At 34.5% G+C, this 16,004-nt stretch overlaps 1 long non-coding RNA gene across 2 annotated transcripts in view; it reads left to right on the forward strand.

The window, feature by feature from the left end:
• LOC121491477 overlaps nucleotides 1-16,004 on the forward strand; it is a 252,610-nt gene that overhangs the window by 164,159 nt on the left and 72,447 nt on the right. For both annotated transcript variants that reach the window (XR_005987992.1, XR_005987991.1), the window contains exon 2: nucleotides 891-1,013. This is a non-coding gene — a long non-coding RNA (uncharacterized LOC121491477). The remainder of the gene's footprint in view (nucleotides 1-890; nucleotides 1,014-16,004) is intronic.

Below are 16,004 nucleotides of genomic sequence, written 5' to 3' on the forward strand. Positions count from 1 at the left end.
TTCTCAATGGACTCTGCCCTGACCTGCATTTTTATCCCCACCCAAATCTGACAGTCCCAGTCTCCCTCACCCTATTTTTCCCCCCCATAGGCACAGAGCACCTTTTTACATTATACTCTATGTGGTTTAATTATTTATTTTGTTACTTATCGTTTGTTGTCCTCAGCTAGAATGTAAACTACATTCTACAGAATGTACCATCTACAAACAAATATTTGGCTTAATAGTACTTAGACACTAAACAAATCTTTGTTAAATAAATGAATGATACCATATGTTTAATTCTTTAAATTTCCCTCTCTCTTTCTTACTTTTAAATTTGAGAGCCTAGTATTTTCTGTGTGTCCTCGTGGGAGTTCCATTACCTCTTCTAGTTATCATTTCAGGCTCCTCATAACAATTCAGCTTGAAGTTATACCTTCCTTAAAAAAGTGAAATGAGATGGTACTAAGATTTGATCATGAACATAGTGAGAAATACTGAAACAGCATAGGAACAGAGTGTTTGAAGAGAGAATATGATTGTTTAAAGCATTTTATGTCGGCAACAAATATCACAACCTTCTCTTTCTGTGAGAAGTCACAGAACATATTTCCTTCTAATGTAGGTCTCTGTGTGGGACACTGTGTAAGTGAGATCATTTTAGTCAATTTGCAGTGAGCATGTCTTTCAGTATAGGACATGTGTGACCTCTGTGGGCCTAGATATTGACTGGAGAATTTAAAAACTAAGCTAAGTTGAATTCCTTATTATCCTGTACTGTTTAAATAGAAACAGCCCACTGGTAAGATGGCTACATTTTTTTTTCTTTATGTTTTTTCAAATTAAATATTTCAATGTTTTAAATAGGAAATCTCTTTCCTAATTGTCACTCATTTTCATCTTCTTAGGAGATACCAAAGAACTATCCAACGTGCTGGCCTCTCACTGCAAAACCACCACAGTAATTTGGAGAATTGTCTATATTCACTTGACGTAAGGAGAGTTCTGTTTCCAGTTTAATTCACCTGAAGGTACTATTTTCTTTTTTAAGTTGCACTATGACTGACATATTAGTAATGGTTCAGTATTTGTAAGAAAGTACTATTTTCTAAGAAAACAGTTATGAATTCTTAGGATTTTTCTTCTTACTAATTTTTATTATTCTTATGACTTATTCTATGATTTTACTTCAATGCAGTAACCATAAATCTATTATTTAACAGGGTTGACAAGTTAATACCCATCTGTGAGTTGATCTTGTTAATCATTTATTAATATTTTAAGTAAAAAGCTTTAGGAACGGGGTTAAGCATAATTTTCACAGGCTTGATTAGTGCAGATGGTTCAAAAATTAATCCAGTCTCTAGGAAAGGCGATACTATTAACTTTGGCAGAATAAAATTCTTAATATTGACAAAAAGAAGAAGACATGATTAGAACAAATGCCTTCTTTGAAAAGTCATGAGCAGACTTCTGAACTACCTGAGTCACTGGGGACAAGGCTGGGGCTGATCTTGTTTTAGGATGAAGTAAACTTTGGATCCTCCTTTTTCTTCTTAGCAGCTCTCCTGTTGTTTCTGGCTTTATGGTGCCTTGAAGAATTGAACCACCTGAAATTTGGTCTGTGAAACTTTGGGCCATTTGCTTGGGGATCAGGACTTCGTTATCATCTGATAGTAGGACTGGACAATGCTGGGGGACACTCAGGCTGAGAGAGTTGGAACAAGGGGCAGAGAACTGGCAATGTGTTTCCAGCATCTGGGATCTTAGGAGAATAAGGAATGGCATCTCCATGATTAGGGGAGAAACAGGGACAAGAGAAAGTACTTTTGTGAGATTCTCTTGCTTCTAAATATTAAAAATTACCTGGAAGAAGAGGCCAACAGGAGCTTCTAATTCTTCATAGTAAAAAGGAATGTGGTCCCTTGAGGGAGGAGAGGGATAGTGAAAAAGAACTAAACATTTTTTTCCTTTTGATTTGGGCCCTATAACTTCTTGTCAGTGACCAAGGCAACATCTTTCAGGATCAGTCTAGAGATAGTGTGATTTTTTTTTTTTTTTTTAAGGAAAGTTGAAGAATATAAATCCTTTTTTTCCCACTTATGATACAACCACCCCAACACACACACTAGCATCTTTCCCAAGTGATCCATATTCCTTTACCAAAAAAAAAAAGACCTTTATTCCATAATGAAAAATAAAATATTTAAAATGATAGTAGTTCTGGGTGAGTTGTCACATAAGAGTGAAGGATCTTGATTCAGACCATACACATGCATAGCCATTTTTTAAGGGAAAAGGAGTAGAAAGGATAGTCCAGACATTAATTTGAAGACAGAGTTTGCCTAGAGTCTTCATATTAATCTGCAGAGGATCCCCATAAACATTTTGGTTGCTCTAGAGGAAAATTACATAAGAACACAAAAGCAATCTGATCTTGCCAATTCTGTCTCCCTGTCAGAACTAGAGACCACCATATTGCAAGACAATACTAGTTTTCCTAAGACATAATAACATGTTTGCTCCCCCCACCCCCCAGCAAAGTATCTTACAGTGGAAAAGAAGATAAATCTAGCACCACTAGCTGTGTTATAGGAAATGCGTTCTTAGGCAACTGGCATGGTCTTGTCACTCAGTTTTCTCATGGAGAATCCAAAGCCTACAACAGGCAAATCATTTGCTTTAATGTTCCAGGAGAGGTTATGCTGAGCAAGCCTGAAGCTGAAGACAAGCTCTGCGGAGTTGTTCTTGAGGCCAAGTTGGCTCCTCATGAAAATCTGCTCCCTTTGGCCTCTTTGTAGTACTTTTTTTTTTCTTTTTTTAAAACCCCTTAGCCCTCTGGCTGTATTGGTCTTTGTCACTGGATGCATAGGTTTGACTATAGGAAAACTGCACATTTAGCATCCTTTAGCTATTTAACCTCTGTCGAACATGACCTTGGGCAAGTTTCTGTTTTCAGTAAATTGAAGACAAGATTCGTTCTTATAGTAAAATAACTACTGTGGTCACATAATTCTCGTTCTAAATAAAATAACCTTATCTCTATTTTTTGATGTATAAAATGTTATTAGTAAGCTGTAAAAAGGGGGCATCTGGGTGGCTCAGTGGTTGAGCATCTACTTTTGGCTCAGGTCATGATCCTGGGGCCCTGAGATCTAGTCCTGCATTGGCCTCCCTGCAGGGAGCCTGCTTCTTCTTCTGCCTATGTCTCAGCCTCTCTCTCTCTGTCTCTCATGAATAAATAAAATCTTAAAAAAATAAGCTGTAAAAAACCCACTTTCTCATCATTCTTAAAAATATGTACTTCATCTAGAAGACATTATTTCATAGACTCGTGTATTCTTGGAATTGGATTGAGTATTAGGTGTGTAGCCTTATCTCCTCACCTGCTGCTCCTCCTTTAGGTAAGGAATTCATTCCCTCTGATCATGACACTCCTGGGTACTTACAAAGTGACATGCATTGTGGTAAGATCTTCAACATATACCATCTCGTTTAATCCATACCATAATCCTACAAGGATGAAGACAATGACAGTTGGAGTTGTAAATTGCATTTCTTGGCCAAATTTAAACAGCTAGTAGATGATAGAATTAAGTCTTCTTGTCACTCCAAAAAACATGCTCTTAACTAGTCTATTTCTTCCCTCTACAGTAATCCTGCAAGTTGTCATATGGGTTAAGTTTGACTCATGAATACATGGCAATCTAAGGCAGCTCATTCTCTGAGTGTGAGAATTGTTTTCCTCATCTTGCATTGATGTTGGTGGCCCTTAACATCTATCCACTGGCCCTCATTGTCTCCTGTGGGGGCTATTCTCTTTTCCATTCCCATTGTCAATGTGCAGACTGGCATAGAGCAATGAATCTTGAAAAAATAACATTAACCTAGTGCTTAGCAACAGACACAAGCCATCACTAACAAATAATAATCAAAGTGCTTTTTGGCTGTAGTGAAATATCAATTTCAAAGTGTACTGTGGGGCTTAATTTTATTTCTCTTGCTAAGAATGTTGGGGCCTTTTATACCATTTTCATTTTTCAATAGACAGTCATTAAATTTCCTGTCTGGATCTGGAAAGGCCTAATAAGCTAGGTGTTTGTGTGTGTGTTTATGTGTTTATGTGTACGGTTGGAGGTGGGAAAGGGTGTTGGAATAGACTGGATTCCAATTTTAGAGTAACTTCCTTCATGTAGCACAGGGTCACATGTGAATCTACTCAGTGTCTTGTATTTTACCTTTGGATTTTATTCTTAACTGTGCAGCTTGTTAACTCTTGAAGAGAATATTTATATAATGAATTCTACCTACTATATTTTCTTCATTATATTTTACCAGTTATTTTCCACTTGGAAAACAGTTTTTTCAACTACACTATAAAACTAAAGGTTTTGTGCCTTCTGAGTTTCTTCTCTCTTACGCTAATTTTGTGTTCCTTTTAGCTTGCACTGCTGAGTAAACATGTATAGAGAATAGTTTGTGCATTTCAGTTTAATGACTAGCTGAGAACTTTGATGACAGCAGATCATTTTTAATGATTTATGCCAACAATGAAACACTCCTGAATCTATTATTTACTATAAATTTTAATGACTCTACAAAACTGTTGTATGCCTTTTCAAATAAGCCATCGTGCATCAATACATAATTTCCCCAGATGCCTTCTCTCTTAAAAGACTGCCTGAAAAATACCTTTGTAATGAGCCAAATACAACAGAAAGAATTTTTTTCATTTGAGATTAGAGACTGAATGATGTTCATTTACCAGAATAAATTATTCATTTCTTTTACATTTAATATGTAACATTCAAAACTTAATGTCCTTTTGAGGTAAAATTTAAATATGGAGAAATAAACAGACCTTCATTGTATGATTTGTTGACTTCTGATAAATGTATACACCATGTGCCCACAACAATAATTGAGGTGGTAAATATTTCTGTCACTCCAGAAAATTCCCTTGTGATCATTTCCAGTTAATTCCTATGCCCCTAGGCTGCCACTGCTTGATTTCAATCACTATAGATTAAATTTAATTCTTTTCAACTTCATATAAATGAAATTATATAACATGTAATCTATATCTGGCTGCTTTTTCTAAATATAAAGTCTTAAGATTCATATTTTTATGTGTATCAGTAGCTAACTTAAAAAATTTGAAGGGTTCCTGGGGTGGCTCGGTTGACTGAGCATCAAACTCTTGATTTCAGCTCAGGGTTGTGAGATAGGGCCCCATGTGGGCTTCACGGTGGGCTTCTCCCTCTCCCTCTGTCCCCACTGCACACACTCTTTCCAAATAAATAAATAAATAAATAAATAAATAGATTCAAAAACAAACAAACAAACAAATAAATTCAAAATAATAAATAAATAAATAAATAAATAAATAAATAAATTGAATAGTATTTCATTGTGTAAATACACCACCATTTATCTAGTCTCCTATTGATTGACATTTGGATTGTTTTCAGTTTTTGATTATTATGTAAAGAGCTGTCCAAGCTAGACTTTGTTGGACATATGCACATATTCCTTGTGGACACACTTTTTCATTTCTCTCAAGTAAATATGTGCATGTGTAACTGATTGTTGTAGGGTAGATGAATACTTAGCTCTATAAGTAACTGCTAAACTTCACTTTGAAAGACACTGACAAACCTAATGCCTTTTTATTCTATAATAATGTGAGAACTGCCCAGCTGCATCCTACAGCCAGACTTTGATGTATCAAGTTTTCTTTCTTTTTAAGGATTTTATTTATTTATTTATTTATTTATTTATTTATTTATTTAAGACACAGAGGGAGAGAGAGGCAGAGACATAGGCAGAGGGAGAAGCAGGCTCTCTGTGGGGAGCCTGATATAGGTCTCAATCTCAGGACCCTGGGATCACAACCCAGGTGCCCCACAATTTTTCTTAATTAATAACTTATGATATGAGTTTTTAAAGAATAGATTCAATCTAATTGATATATTATTTTAAATAGTCTTAAATTTTAATTTAAATACATGGTAAAAAACTGTAAATGTATTTTGATGTGTCTATGTAATATATTGCATTCCTACAGAACATATATCTGGTTAAGACAAGTCTGTAGGATGCTGTTCTAGAGTCCAATTACTTTAACCATTATAGTCTGTTTAGTTAGGCTGTTTAGTTTTATTTTTATCTTATTTGTTCTTAATTCATTTACATTGGTCACTTAGGCTGTTATGCTGCAGAAATATTTAAATCCTAAACTCTTAATAGCTTTAAATATGAGCTTTATTTCTTATTCATGGAAATTGCTCTGAGGGCTCAGTGTTTCTGCAGAATAGCTCCATTCCAAACTGGCATCAAGGAATGAAGTTTGCTTACATTTTGTGGCTTTACTATCTCAAAATGGGGATTCAAGTCTTGCCACAGCAGGGGAAGAGAGAGTATGGAGAAGTTAGGCCTATTTTTAAGTTCTTCAGCCTGGAGGAGACACATATGAGTTCTACTAATAGCTCATTAACCAGAAATAATCACATTGGTACAACTGAATTTCAGAGGAGACTGCAAAATGTAAAGGAACACATGGAATAATCAGTGAATAATAATAATCTCTGCAAAATCTCTGTTTTAGATTTTTATTTCTATATTAGTCATAAATTTGTTTTGCCATATAAACATATGGGCAAAATAAAACTATATGTATAGCTTAATAAATGATAAGAAATTCTTCCATATAACCACCATCCTAGTTAAGAACATTATCTGTGGGATGCCTGGGTAGCTCAGCAGTTGAGTGTCTGCCTTTGGCTCAGGTCATGATCCTGGGGTCCTGGGATGGAGGTCTGCATCGGGCTCCCCACAGGGAGTCTGCTACTCCCTCTGCCTATGTCTCTGCCCCTCTGTGTCCCTCATGAATAAATAAAATCTTAAAAAAAGAAAAAAGAATACTATCAGCACTCCAAAGCATACATTTGCTTTCCTTCATTGCAATTTTCCTACCCCCAAAGATAACTACTATCCTGACTTTTATATTAACCACCTCCTTATTATTCTCCTATTAACCACTATTCCTATTCTCCTATTCTCCTAATAACCACTCCTATTATTAGAATTTTCTAATGTATTTTGATGTATAATATAGTTTTTCTCTGATTTTACTTTTTACTTCCCTGAATGAACACCTTTTGATGTGTTTATTGGCCATTTATGTTTCTTCTTCTTAAAAACAAATTATCTTTTATATTGCTTTCTGGAAGTTTAAAAATTTTATAATCCCTTTTAGATGTATGTTCTATGTCAGTTCTCTTAACTCTTTAAGTACAGTAAACATATATATTTAAGTCTTTACTCAATAATTCTAATATATGCCATCTAAGTGGATTTGATCTTATTTGTTATTTCTATTGATTTTTGTTCATAGTAAGTCGATTCCTTGTGTTTTCAAGTTTTTTGACTGTGAGTTCATGTTCTTTGGGAGTTTATCTGTGAAAATTCTCTCAAGTTTTAATTTTAAGTTGTTTTCTTTCAGAGTGTTTGAGTTTGCCTCTGCTTGGTGTCAAAGCATACTACTAATTCATGACTACTTTAAATTATTGGCCAAGGCTTCTGGGGAGCCTCATAAGCAAATAATATGATTTCTGCTCCATTTCAATTGAGATTAGGCTTCTGGTTTAAGAATTTTCAGAAGAGATGATCATTCCTTCTCATCCCAGAGCTAACAGAAATAAAATAGGCAAGTATCTTTATCTTCTCCTTGTGCAGTATGGAGTCTTTTAAAATTTCAGTTCATTCTTTCACTAAGATGTCAGCTCTCAGGGATTTATTTTTTTTTTTATGAGAGTCTAATCCAACTTCCTATTTGGTTTAGTCCCTAGGTTTATCCCTGTTCTTTAGTCACATAGCCTGGTAAGCATGAAGCTGTAGGCCTCTCGGGATCAGCAGATGTTCCCATGACAGGTACCAACATAAGCATTTTGTTCTCTCTCTGGATTCTGCTTGTCAGTTCTGGCCTCTGAGGATTGCTTTCAATTTCTTGTCAGTTCTTTTGTGCAGTTATAGAAATTTTTTTCTTTTTTTCTGCTCCCCACCCCCCTGAATCCAGCTTTTTAAAGTATTCTATACTGTAAGGATTTTGCATGGTATCTGATGACTCATATTGTGGAATAAGAAGTGAAGTATTTTTTTTTCTTAAAGTTGTAGAATAGATACAAAATAATCATTATAAAATGTCACTCTCCATTGCTTTATGTAATTTTTTGAATGGGTTGGAATTGTTGGTGTTAATCCTAGCAGATTAGAAATATGCATGTAAATGGACCATGTGAGTCAGAGGGGAAAATATTCAAAAACTAATAATAGACAATGCAGAAAGCAACTTGAAAGGATGCTACCCTTCCCTTTTATCGCACTCTTCCCTTTTAGATGTTGATAAGAGGAAATAAGAAAGGGAAATATTTTGATTGCTATTGAAACTGGTTTCTCAAACTGCTTGCTCAAATCCAATGATAAGAAATTAAAATAGAATTCATTTGCTTTAGAGATAGTGCATTTAACATATTATTTAAGGTCAATTTAACAAGCAGTGAAATATACACAATTGTTTTACAGACACTGTTGACTAACATGAACATTGACTTGCCAATACTAGGGGTTCCTGGTCAGTATAATTTAGCAACCACATGGGAATCATTGGTCTGAGAAACTTTTATTATTAATGCAAAATTAATCAGTTTTGATTTTTGAAATGGTTTTTGGCCAACAGTTGAAATTTGTTATTATTTCTAAAAAAGACTTATGAGTAAAGTTCTTCACACATTTTTATTTAAACAAAAACATATCAGAAGAAATTACTGTCAATAATTATAAAGCACATTTTTGAATTTTTAGATGCAATTGCTAAAAGATGGTTGTGGTCTTGTAATTTTTATTGTCCTTTTGGTAATTTCTATTGTCTAAAATATGTAATTTAAATATTTAATAAGTATATGTGATTTTAAGAAACAATTTTTCACAAGTGGAAGGTAAGTATATAAACCACATTATACCACTTTCATTGGGAGGTTAAAAATGAAGGATTAAAGCTCAATAACAAATAATCTTTTATTAAAGAAGAATGAATTTTATTTTAGTGTATTTTAATAATGTCCTTTTTAGTTCCTCATGCACAAAATCAAATATTTAGACATTTACTTTGAAACTTAAGTTTAATCTATAAGACATGCCTGTAGTATTGTTAGATTTATTTATATATGTGGTTTAACTATTGTTTTTGGCTGGAATGTACAGTGACCTAATAATTATGCAGTGTTGACTTGAGTACATTATTTTACAGATTTTATGGATAGCACTATTCTTAAAGAATTTTTTCCTTATTAAGAAGTTGAGTTAAAAGTGAAAGTTAATATTTATTTTTTAATAGCCAGGGCAGTAACACTTTCTTTTAGTGAGTTTTTAAATGAAACTGTAAATTTTCTATTACTGGTTTACATTATTTCACCCAGAACAAAATGTATTAGTAGTAGAATTTATATAACTAGTAGAATGGATATTGATTAGAGTTTTACTTTTCACAGATGGTTGTGTGAGGAAAACATCTACTGTTTAAATGTTGCTTAATTTCCACTCTCTGCCCTGCCCTGCCATAAATCCATTAAATGTATTCCTTTGTGGAAGAGTGGTTCTTTAGCAATCATTTTCCTGTATTTTTAAGAAATAACACTGCTCTGGCCCAAGTTGCAGATGAGTATACAGACACACAACCTGACCACCTTCCCCAGCCTCCATAACAACCAGACGTGGGCTCAATCATCTTTTAGCCACAAAGTGTGAATGGAAGTAATGTGTGCAACATTCTGTCATATTCTCTGTAAATGCAATTTCTTGTCCTTCATTTTCTCTTTTTCCTCTTCTGGTACTCTGGAACATGTAGATAAGACATTGTAGAGACAGTTCCAGTCCTGCAGAATAAGGTAGCACCCTAAGGACCAACAACACAGGAAAGAAAGACCTGGCTTCTTGGAAACCACATGGACTAACGTTGCCTTTCTACCTACCAATCCTGTGCTGGGACCACCCACCAATTCTAGACTGTTAGATAAGAAAGAAAGGAACTCCTTTCTTGACTGGGCTAAGTGAACCACTGTATTTTTGAGCCTCTTATAAGTATAGTTGGTTATTCCATGTCCTAACACATCTAAAAGTAAGCTAATACAACTTCCATGTCTGTGCTGTCAGATATACAAGTCATCCTCCCTCTAGTTACTGAACATTTTATTTTTTATTTATTTATTTTTTTTAAATTTTATTTATTTATGATAGGCACACAGTGAGAGAGAGAGAAGCAGAGACATAGGCAGAGGGAGAAGCAGGCTCCATGCACCGGGAGCCCGACGTGGGATTCGATCCCGGGTCTCCAGGATCGCGCCCCGGGCCAAAGGCAGGCGCTAAACCGCTGCGCCACCCAGGGATCCCCATAGTTACTGAACATTTTAAATGTGGCAAGTGTGATCGAACTGAATTTTTAATTGTATTTCATTTTAATTTGTATACATTTAAATAGCACAGATAGCTAGTGGGTATCATATTGGACAACATAACTGTAAACTTTTAGACATTATATAAATGTTAAAATTTATACCTTTGGAAGTTAAAATTTTAAAGAGACAAAAATATGGATTACAAAACTCTTTAATCAAATTCTCCTAAAGAACTAAAATTAACAGCTTGTATGTCATATTTTAAAAAATAATTTGAATACCTTAAAGATCAGGAAAAAGACACAAACATTGCCAATATTCTTATAAGACTTATTAAATGAATTACAGAGATATTGATTCTATGAAGTTCAGATTATTGCTTTATTAGCTTAGAACATATTATTGTCATATCTTCTTTCCTAGAGTTAGGAATCCTACCTTGAACTTTCCAAGTTTACAGATTTAAAAAATATATATTTTATTTATTTATTTATGACAGACACAGAGAGAGAGATTGAGAGAGAGAGAGAGAGAGAGAGAGAGAGAGAGGCAGAACACAGGCAGAGGGAGATGCAGGCTCCATGCAGGGAGCCCGACCCGATCCTGGGTCTCCAGGATCACACCCCGGGCTGAAGGTGGTGCTAAACCACTGGGCCACTGGGGCTGCCCAGGTTATAAATTTTTTTGAATTACCAAGCAACTGCTTTTTAATTGGGATATTGAATTATTAGCTAGTAGAGTCCAATTGCAATTTTCCCGTCTGAGATGACATGCTTTGGGCTGGGCCTCTTTTTAATAAGAATAAAGCAGCTATATCAAGTGGGGCTTTAAAAACTAAACATATGCCTTTTTTGTAGGTTTTAGTTGTTTGAAACTTGGTGTTTTTCTCCAAATGATATGACCTTTAAGTTCAATTTAGACAATATTATATTCATTGTCCTGAAATTGTTATATTTTGACCTCCTTTGCAAGTATTACTGGAAAATTATACTTAATAAATATTAACGCCTTAATTGTAAGGCCATCAAGACTTCATCTCTCAGGAGACAAAGGATGAAGCCTGCATAAAAACATCTCTTTTTTAGGATATTTGGCTAATCCATCATCTTGGAACACAGTTGCTATGCCAGACGTGACCAACAATGTCAAGTAACTTTGGATCACCTTTCTTCCTGGTTATTGGAAATGCCCCTTGTGGTAAATCTTGCTTGCTCTCAGAGTAGTTTCTGCTCTTAATAGGACAGAATTGACTTACCAGTTCTTTCTATCTACCCTGTTTATACAGGATGAGGACAGTACATCTCATATGTTATATAGTTAATAAAGAGAATTCTCATATGTATTCACATATTACTCAGTATTATAATTAATACTAAGTGATTCTGTTCTGCTAGGATCACTTTTCTTGTCTGGTTTTATGTTAATTTTCTTTAAAAAAATAAAATAATGGATATTTAATCATTCAGTTTGTATCAATTGACTATTTTTTTCCTCTTGGATACTTGAAAGGTTGCAAGTTAGCCAATGAGAGTTCCTATAAGATGTTTCTTTAATTCCCCAATATTGTGTACATTTTGAAAATGTTCCTTCTTTTTAACTACAACAAGGTATTACATCTTCATGAGAGTTTACTTGGAATTGGTTACCTTTCAAGTTTCCTTGTCTTTTGGCTGCAAGGAGGTGTACACGAATGTTGATGAGCAAACATTTTGAGGTCTATTGATAGAAATGCAAAAAAAAAGATTGTCCTTAAGGTTTGGTTTCACATTGATTTTTTCCATTTAATAACTAATGTTATTAAATCCTTTAAACTCTACACCTAATATAAACTTTATTTTCTTTATAAAACTCCTTTTAGATGTTTAATTTCTTACACAAACTTTCAGTACTCTCTTCTTACTGAAAAATTTTATGTCTCATCCATCACCATTTTGAAGGGAGGTGGGGAGAAAGAGATCTCATTTGAGGAATGACAGAATTTTTGAATAGGCAAAGGCTTTGGAGATCATTAGTGTGTTCCTTTTCGTTATATAGATAAAAAGTTGGAGACGCAGAGTGGACAACTTATAAATTGTATGTCTGTGTGTATGTGTATACACACACTTATACCCCTTTTTAAATTGTTAAAAATAGTTATACCCTGCTGGAATTGGGCTTTGGAGACTTCCCTGTAAGTGTCTTGGGATTCCTAGACAGATTTGGAGATGGATCAGAATGTACTAGGGCCTGAATTAGGACTGATGCTTTCTCCCTAAGACACTGCTCTGAGGCTATACCTGAGGATAGGAATTATGTCAAGCCTCTCTCAGACCATCCTCAATCAATTTAGAAACCAAGGGGATTATCAAGCCACTCCATATTTAGAATGAGAAAGTGCCAGAGGGACAGTTCAAATCTCAGGTTACTCTGAGCTCATACAATCTGTGTGTCTGCCACAACTGCTCTGTATTTTAAGAAATTTTTGAGATAAATGGTATGCCTTATGACTGAATTCTAGCATGAAAATTTAGGTAAAACAGTAGATAATGTTAGGAATCATGAAAGTCATCTAATTCATTTTCCTTATATACAGAACAGAAAACAAATCTGGTTTAAATTTAGGATGTTAAATTATTGGGGTATCAATTCATAACAAGCAATTTGTTCTGACTTTTTAAAGAGTTGCAATAAAAATAAGCAAGAATTTAATTAGATATAAAATTTTTTTTTGATTAAAGTGTTGTTTTGGATTATAATAGTTAAATCTTTCTGCATAATATTTTAAGCCTTTTTAATTTCAAGTAGATGTCAGATAAACATAGCTAGTGTGCTATAGTCATTAAAAACATCTTTTGTAATTTTGCTGCACAGAGAAAGCTGAGGGGTGAACATCCATTAGCATTACCATCTTATATCTAATAAGATATATTTAACATAATAATCTAAAATTGTGAGACTGACTTACTTCACTCAGCATAATACCCTCCAGTTCCATCCACGTTGAAGCAAATGGTGGGTATTTGTCGTTTCTAATTGCTGAGTAATATTCCATTGTATACATAAACCACATGTTCTCATTCATTTGGGGAATATAAATAATAGTGAAAGGGAATATAAAGGAAGGGAGAAGAAATGTTGGGAAATATCAGGAAGGGAGACAGAACATAAAGACTCCTAACTCTGGGAAACGAACTAGGGGTGGTGGAAGGGGAGGAGGGCGGGTGCTGGAGGGTAATGGGTGACAGGCACTGAGGCGGACACTTGACGGGATGAGCACTGGGTGTTTTTCTGTATGTTGGTAAATTGAACACCAATAAAAATTAATTAAAAAAAATAAAATTGTGAGACTGCTAACCCCCATTCTCAGTAGAAGCCTTTTCTTTGATCATGCATTCTTATATTTGTTTCTTTGGATCTCTTTTTGAAAAGGCTACATAACTAAGAACACAGAGCTTAAAAACAGATTATTTATCATTGGATTAAAATACTTCTGTTTGCTTATATTAGAGCTTAATACTTTAGATGGCTATGAAATATAATAACATAATATTAGTGAAATTAGTAAGACCATGCATGTTTCTATGATGAATAGCAAAATGAATTATATTTTGTACATCCAGCTTTACATATACATGATTGTTTTTAATATTATTAAAAACCTTCAAATATATAACAGTAGTCAATCCTATTACTTTAAAAAGTACATTGTTAAAGAACAAAGATGAGAAATTGAAGTTTTCCGTTAGAAGATGTCTTAAAAATCTGTCACTGAATCAAGGAAGTAATTTGATAAAGACAGCAGTCGACTAGAAATAGAAACTGCTTTTTAGCCCCTGCAGTAAAGCCCTGGAAACAGCTACACAACTACATTTTATAGACTTTACTGGGCTATTAGCTTTATTGTTCAGAGCATATTGATTTATGCAAAAGAATCAGCAACTTTAACTATTTCATGGAAGACATGAACAATTATATTAAAACTTACGAAAAAAATTATACAGCTCATTTAAATTCATGGTACTGCCTAGGTTATTTTCATTATACCAATTTGCAAATATAATAACTCATCCCTGAAATCCCCTTGCCTGGCACTTTTCTCTTCTTAGCAAAATCTAATAGGGCAGAATTTCAGTTAAGTCTCATGTCATAATGATTTCTTTTCTTACTTGGGGAAGATTTTTTTTCTTAACCTACTTTAAAGCAGTCAGGAAAATAAGTGATTAAAGCACATCTAGTGGTGTGGTGTCCTTAGTTTTGTAGAATAAGTTGCTTTCTTAAGTTAATACAAAATATTCATTGTAAATTTATTGCGAGGGGAGATATATGTCAAGATCGGCACACCATAACTCAAATGTGTGAAGAAAACCATCTCTCTTTCTTTATATTATAACTGTTCTCTTTGTCCGCAAGCCCTTCATCATACAAAGGGAAAGGAAAACTTAATTTGTCAATTAAAGTAATTCCATTATTCCTCTGTCAAAACTAATTTTTTTTGAGGAGATTGACAAATAACTCAGGTCTTTTCTGCCATTATCTTGGGAAATGGAGAACTCTTTCCCACATGGTATTGAATGAGATCCCCATGCACATTTGTTGTTCTTCCATTTGAGGGGTTTCTTTTAATGGTCTCTAGGCAGCAAAATTTGTGTGATTACTCCCTTTCATCTGTTCATGATTGATGGTCCATGTCTAGTGTGATTCTTGTTTTTTTCTTTGACATGGTCAAGATGCAGATGTGGCCTCTGTTGTCTTCAGGTCTTGCTAGCAGTAGTTTCCTTGATTCTGGCTGAGATTCCAATTTGCTCATTTTCTTAGATGGTGTCTTCTATAAACATTCTACTACAGAATCCCTTGTCTTCTTCCTGCAATAATCTTATTAGTGAGCTTACCAGCTAGAACTCTCAGCTACTCTTCACATCTTCTGTGGGACCTGTTGGGTGTTCTGCATCCTCTACATACCTGACATAGGCCAAAACACAGCATCCTGACTGTATATTTGCTTCATGTTAATGCACAGCCTTCTTCAAAGTGGTCTCTTTCTAGAGTCCCAAATGAGAATGATGGCACAGACCTGCTTCTGGTTTCTCTAGCATTTTTGGGCTCTTCCTACTGCTTTTCCTTATATTTGGCCCTGGTGATGAGGGTACTTGGGGAAAAAAGCAAGAGATAGGAGGACACCTATAAATAACATCTTTCCCCTTTCTATTTGGTTCCTTTTCCTTTGGTTAAAAGGGCTGTATTATTTCTCCTCTTATCTAATTGGGACTGCTTTCAGCCAAATCTTATACTTTCTTAGGTGGATTTGCCCTCTACTAACTGGGGGCCAAAAATGGTTAAAGATTGCTAGGAGAGAAACCAAAAAGGAAAATTTATCAGTAGATATTTAAAAAATATCCTCATCATATTCTTCATAAAACTCCTGGAATTTCATATAATGCTATCTTTATTTTAGAAATAGAAAGCCAATGAGAGAAATTAAGGAGAGTCAGGAGTATACAAGTCTGAAACTTCAGGTTTCCCTGCTTTGGAAACACATCATTCAGTGGATATTTATCAGAGCCCCTCCATTGTGTGTGAAGTTTTGGGAATATT

The sequence above is a fragment of the Vulpes lagopus genome, chromosome 5, assembly GCF_018345385.1.
Source record: "Vulpes lagopus strain Blue_001 chromosome 5, ASM1834538v1, whole genome shotgun sequence".
Taxonomy (NCBI): domain Eukaryota; kingdom Metazoa; phylum Chordata; class Mammalia; order Carnivora; family Canidae; genus Vulpes; species Vulpes lagopus.